Source organism: Periplaneta americana, unplaced genomic scaffold (assembly GCF_040183065.1).
Source record: "Periplaneta americana isolate PAMFEO1 unplaced genomic scaffold, P.americana_PAMFEO1_priV1 scaffold_24, whole genome shotgun sequence".
Lineage (NCBI taxonomy): Eukaryota > Metazoa > Arthropoda > Insecta > Blattodea > Blattidae > Periplaneta > Periplaneta americana.
The window spans coordinates 1,248,318-1,255,494 of NW_027185505.1; the positions used below are offsets into that span (position 1 = coordinate 1,248,318).

Genomic DNA, 7,177 nt, shown 5'->3' on the forward strand with positions numbered 1-7,177 from the left:
AAACAACAGCGCGATGTTCTCTGCAGAACCCCTTTTTGCAAAGTCCACAAAATGTTGTCATCATTCTCCTCTTCTTTGCAGGACATTTATAGCAAACAGTACGTTCACCATCTGGCTGCATTACCTGGCATTGTTGTTGCACAGCAATGTTCAGATGTTCTTCAATTGTTGCCCGCAGAGATCGGTGTAAAGTAGGACGTGCAAAGCGGTGCTGCATCCACGGTTTTGTCAGCTCTTCACACAATTGGAAAATGAATTGTTTTCTTGATATTGTTTTCTGAGTTCTTCTAACTATAAATTATCCATGAATTTATACTTGCAATATTTAGCATGTTGTAAAATATTGCTAGTGGCCAGCGCCTCGTCTTTCTATTGCAGGATTGTGGCACATTTGACATAGTGTATCTACACCACCTTTAGTCCCATTGTAAATAATAATAATAATAATAATAATAATAATAATAATAATAATAATAATAATAATAATAATAATAATAATAATAAAGGCTTTACATATAACGTGTTGCTTACTGTTGTCATTGCAGTCCACGTCGGTGGGGGTGGGGGGGTTTCTTTCTCCTCCTCCTTCCTCTAGAAAGAGCAGTTACCAGGGTCTAAGGAAGTGAATGCCCTTTTCTTTCTGGGCTCATCCCTACATTTGTCTTAGCTCCTTAGGGAAAACCACGGAAAACCCTCAGGCTTGCGAATAGACTGAATGAATGAGAGGAGAAACTTTAAAGGTACGTGAAAACACGTCCATGCAAGGGAGTTGGGACTGTGAAAAATTGAATATGTGAAATCCAAGACTGTATTTGCCAGGCGAGCAAAGAAGAAGAAGAAGAAGAAAGGCTTACGTATGACGTGTGGCTTACTGTTGTCATTGCAGTCCGCGTCGGCCAGCGGTGGGAGGGGGGGGGTCAATATACCTGCACATATCAGTTCAAATTATAAAAACCTCTTAATGCTACTGCGGTACTATTCCATTGCCGAACACAATATGAAGAAATTAGCAGATCCCTGAACTGAACTCTTATTACTCTGAAATTACCGCGCAGTACAATTATAGCTATGACGCATTGCAAGCGTTAGTCACCATATCGATTTGCTAAGCAAATTTTATCCCTTTAGAGCATGTCCCCCCCCCCCTCCTCCTCCATATCAGCCAACAACATACTGGATGAAGAAGACTCCTGCAAAAGGGACGAATTAAGATTTAATTTTATTTTAATGATAGACTAACATTGCAAAGTTCCAAAATAATTTTTTGCATTCCTTCATTACACTAGTCGTACAAAATTGCGGTCGTATCTCGTACTATCTATACTAATAATAAATCTGTAGCCGAAATTTTTCTGGTAAGTTTCGATTTTCCAAAAGTAATTGGTCCTAACATATATAATTAACCACCCTGAAACCGAAAATCGCATTTTTGAAAATTTTGTTTGTATGTCTGTCTGTATGTTTGTTACCTTTTCACGCGATAATGGCTGAACCGATTTATATGAAAACTGGAATATAAATTAAGTTTGTTGTAACTTAGATTTTAGGCTATATGGCATTCGAAATACTTTATTTAAAAGGGGGGTTATAAGGGGGCCTTAATTAAATAAATCGAAATATCTCGCTTATTATTGATATTTGAGAAAAAATGTTACATAACAGATGTTCCTTTAAAAATGATTTCCGTTAAGTTTTATTTTTTTACAACATTTTGATAGGACTGATATTTAATGAGATAAATGAGTTTTAAAATTAAAATAACGCTATCTAAGACGGTGCAATGAATTAAGAACAAATGACTTCGTCTATAAGGGGCCTTGGACAACAACAATCGAAACAGGGGCCTTGGACATCAACAAACAATCGAAAGCTATTAAACATAGCCTACAGGGAATGTTTCTGTGTTTGTATGAAGTAATATCACAAGCTCGTAAATTAACTGATTTGTATAATTAGTTATTATTTCACCATTGGAAACTGTAGTTTCTCTAGATGGACATAATGCTATAATGTTATTACAGTAACGTCTGAGTAAATCGAGGACAGGTAAGATTAAAATAGCTTCTTATGCACAGAAAATTTGATAGGCTATTTTGTACATTCGTTTTCTGTATTTCTTAAAATAATATTTATGTACACGCATTTTAATCTCAGAGAATTAACGAACAACGAGAGTGTATTGATTTAGTATGCAGTAATAGTACTTTAGCTTGGCAATCCATTATTTTAATAATTCATATTTTAACTATGCTCAATTGAATCGTGTTAAAATACATAAAATATATATGCAATAAATGCAGTGCTAAAAAAAAATTGGGTAATATGCGAAGCAGATTATCTTGCGCTGTTGTAAAAGTTGTTCCATGGATCAGTCGTCCTATTTTAATTATGTAATTACTTTATATTTATTTCTAACAGGTGGAGCGGAGCGAACGGGTACGGCTAGCTAACAATAAGTGAGAACTTACAATACAACAACGACAACAACAACAACAGCTGATAATCTGAAAGGGAACATAGTAATTTGGGGTGAATTAAAATGCAGCTTCCATTCGTTTAAAATTTCTTTAAATTTTAACTAAATATTAATGTAGATATTACCTCTAAAGGTAAATGGGGGCATGTTTCACAACGCTAACAAATTACAAATTAACAATATACAATTAACAACGGAAATATTACATATGCTTGTTAACTGTGTTTCACAATGCAATCTTATTCACTTGTATGTTTTAACGAACTTTACAAAATCGGCGAAACAAACTTACAAATACGCATAATTGGTTGAACAAAATCGCCAACGACAGTTTACAAAAATCACTAAGGATCAGAGGTAAAGTAGCTGTAATTTTAGAACTATCGATGGACATGTTTATATTTTTTTATATATATTTTATTTAGATTTTGCTACATCGGCGACAACGGAGTTTCGCGGCATGCAATTGGTCGAGCATACCAATGCATTAATTAGCCTACGACTTAACTGACGAAAGTTAGCGCGAAATTCATTCAAATAATTGATAAATAATGGATTTGACCCACGTAGTTATATGCAGTTGATAGAGCAGCTAACATGTCCATCCATTAAAATCAACTTCGCTCTCTGCTGGTCCATCAGTATATTTTATTGTTTCATCCATAACCTCGCCAACATTAGGGAACCCAGCAGGAGGAGCATAAAAATCCTTTGCCCGAGTAAGCACATTCGGTGATCAATAACCCGCCTCGAGTTTTTTCAATCTTGTAACAACATCAACTACCATGTGTGAACTTTTGCACACTGTAATCTTATAAATTCCGTTCTTATCTGCTAACGCAGGGAACTGAGAGCTACTATGCAACCAATGCAGTTCTCGCTTTGTGGTTAGGGCACCACTTTTCCCTTTCAGATGTTGCATGTGATGTCCCATATCTTGTAGGAGAGATTACAGCGAAATGGGATTCGGAACGACTTCAGAATACTGCGTAAGTAATGCCGACATTGCATTATTAAGTGATTGGTTTTCGGTGCAAAGTTTTTCTTCTTTAAGTGCGAGTATTTATTAAATACGTTCCTCGTATATAAGAACTAACGCGGTATTCTGAAGTATAGCGCGGGATTCATTCGAAACCTTTCATTAATATTCGTACAATGATACGAACGTGGCCGGAAAATTCTACGTTAGGCCTAAATGCAAAATCTTCGTCTGAGTCGCTAGAACTACTCAATAACATCACAACTGCTTCAGTGTAATTCTTAATGGTACCCTGTTACTATAAAATTGATTTTATACATATGTGTTTATTTTTTTCATTCACAATTAGAAGCTATTTCAACAGGGCTACTGTAGAAAATGTGCTAACTTCACTAGTAAAGTTTAGTTTACACGTTTGTAAAATTACTCCTTCGTTGTGAAACAAACATATCACTTGTAAAGAGCGCAAAATTTCATTCGTAAAGATTTGATTTCCTTTGTACAGTCCACCTTTACAAACAAAGATTGTGAAACAGAAGTTTACAAACAGAGTTCACAATTTCCAAAGATTGTAAACTTTGTGAAACACCCCACTGGTGAATCAGCACGCCGAGCTCGATCGAAATACAACCAGTTACTATTATTTCCCTATCGTTTTTTGACATTTGATTCCGCGTCCTACCTCTTTCATTCGTTACTAACCAACAACGCCAATAGCAGAAGGTAACGCAAAAACAGTCACCGGTTCCCCGATGCATGGCTTTCTCTCTCAATGTCAACTGAGAGTTAAAAATATTCATTATAATATGCACTTTCCACTCACTCCTCAGAATGTCTTCTTTATTTTTATTTATTTATTTTTTAAGATATGTGAGCTACGTACTGTATGTCTGATGTTTTGCCATCGTACATTCAAATATTTATATTCACTGTACAGTACAGCGAACTGTTTATACTTACTGTACATGCTATAACTACTTCTCCCAACTCCGCTATTGCTATATTTCCTAAACTAAACGCTGATATTGAAATAACGCCTGGTCTGATAATGCAGTCTGTTTAAATTTCTACCGACCAAGTTCTGCCCTTCATCATGGGAAAACAACGAGCTTCTTTAAAGGATACAACTACTAGGACAGAGATATTTTCATTATGGAATTTGTACTACCCACTGAAATGTAGTAACTAATGGGATTTTAATTAGCCATATATGTACAGTATATTACATTCTTTACCTAAAATGTCTCTAACTTCTAGGGAGAGCGCGAGGTACGTTCACAATCCCCTGAATACATATTCCCTTCTTCGAGAAAACGCAGAGAAGTGAACCGTCTCATATGAATATGCTACCAGTCATAAGTTTCAATACGGAGCTGCAAGTACTTAAGAATTATCAATTACTCTACAATTATGCAGCGGCGTCATCATCCAAGCTATAGCTGGAATAGGGAAGGGAACATAATATCCCATAAGTCTTATTAGAACACGCTGGAAATAGTGACGTAAAAAAAAAAATCGCCAACGGCACGTGGTGTTCCCAAGCGGTCACCCATCCAAGTACTGACCACGCCCAATGTTGCTTGACTTCGGTGATCGGACGAGAACCGGTATTTTCAACATGGTATGGCCGTTGCCGATGAAACTGCGTAATCTGTAGGCACTTGAGGACGATGGGATTGGGGTGCACTCGATAAAACCTGCACTCGCTCACACACACACGTAAACTGCCTGCTTAGACTCTGTACCTAAATTACCAAGCTCGTTGGATGTCATTGGGATAGATGATAAATCTATCTATCAACGGCAGTTTGGTTACGTTTCAACGTCACACACTGCTGGATTGACACGGGATTAATAAAACAGCTAGTCGGCATTCTAAGTTAAGCCACAGGTGGATTGTTGTTCAACAGCGGAGCCTCCTTTCAACCACATGGTTGTGGAACTGTAGTCGGATTTTCGACATCATTTTCATGCCATACTACGGAACTTCACACAAACTTCAATTCACTTCTTGCACCGGCGGCTACTACGAATGGACTGAAGCTCGCTACTGACTAGGGGGGGGGGACATTTGTCTCTTGATGGATTACGTGACAGATATATAAAGTATCAGTCGTATGTTATGAACCCGAGTTTCAATAAAGATAGATTACCCGTATGTCCACAGATTCTCAGTAGTGGCCTGCGGAAGGATTATGCCCGCGGTCGACAAGTTACCTTCTAAGTTGTTTTCCCTCAACAATTAATGCTGCCAAGTGAGTAGGAATGACACCGCGCTCTCATATAAGTCGTACGAAACTATTAAGGAAACGAATTTGCCTCGTGGATCCAAGTCTCCCATGGACTGCCTATAATGTATTATCTATCCTAGAAGTGTTATCGGGGTGATTATTTAAATTTTCACTCGGTGGGAACCGCTGTTGTTCTTCATTCATCTACTCTGTTATGAATAACTTGTGGCCCTTAAAAGGGCCGGTTGCTGATTCCCTAGCATGCACTCCCGCTTACTTGGAACTAGTGTATTTTGTGACGGCCTTGGTCCCTTCACTGACGGCGTGCTTGGCCAGCTCACCGGGTAGCAGGAGACGGACGGCTGTCTGGATCTCCCGACTGGTGATGGTCGACCGCTTGTTGTAATGCGCGAGCCGCGAAGCTTCCGCGGCGATGCGCTCGAAGATGTCGTTAACGAAGCTGTTCATGATGCTCATAGCCTTTGAACTGATTCCCGTGTCTGGGTGAACTTGTTTCAGAACCTTGTAGATGTAAATGGCGTAGCTCTCCTTCCTCTTGCGCTTCTTCTTCTTATCGCCCTTCGAAATATTCTTCTGGGCCTTGCCGGCCTTCTTGGCAGCCTTTCCGGAAGCTTTGGGGGGCATGGTGCTCGTCTGATGATGAGCCCGGAGGGAGAAAAATATTTAAGTCGCAGGGACAATGCCGTACTGCCTTCCCAGTGCGAGCCAATAGAAACAGCGCAAACGTTTGTGACTTTACGATTGGTCCGCTGTCGATTATTGACGTTGGCGTAAAAGTGAAGGTTACCGTGGGCGAGGCGTAATAGTGCGAGAGAAGCCGTACGCAAGTGACTAAACCCTCAAGACTGTGTGTTTTTGTGCCATTGCCTCGAGTGAACTCTCCAATTGTCAACATCTCCAGTGTGGTGCTAGTGTACGGACCACTAGTTAATCGATCCAGATATACAGTTCTCTCCGCTTAACGATGGGACGTTACTGCGGAAATTTCCATCTAGTTGTAGCGCACCTTTTCTACAAATATTGTTCCAGTTAGAGAGAAGCCAACACAGTGTAGCATACCGAGTGACTGACAATTTGGGCGTGTATTAAATCTTATATCACGTCAAGTGTATTCGAGTGCAAAACATTTACTATGCTTGCAGACATGTTTCACTCACTCTGCTAGTGAAAACTACACAGTGCTCTGTGTGCTCATAGTACAAAACAATCTAACGTGCAGTGAGTGAACCAACTAAATAGTGTCAACGAAACTTTACACTCCAAATATTCTCCTTTGTCTCTTCATTTCTGGACTTAGTTTAACCTTTCCTATCTCTTTCTCCAATATATACCTCAAATGCCGCAGTGTCAATTACAGTGTTTAGTGCTACGTATTACATCTTCAAACAAATAGTGCATCATAACTCCAACACAAATCAAAAGGAGGAGCCACCATGAATAACAACAACCCTGAAAGCAGAGCAACACAAC

General features: G+C 39.0%; 1 non-coding gene across 1 annotated transcript; it reads right to left on the reverse strand.

Annotated features, from left to right (window-relative positions):
- Window positions 1–4,971: 4,971 nt before the first annotated feature.
- Window positions 4,972–5,090, reverse strand: LOC138693875 (5S ribosomal RNA). The gene has a single exon (XR_011330561.1). It is a non-coding gene; the product is annotated as a 5S ribosomal RNA (ribosomal RNA).
- Between the last annotated feature and the right edge of the window lie 2,087 nt (window positions 5,091–7,177).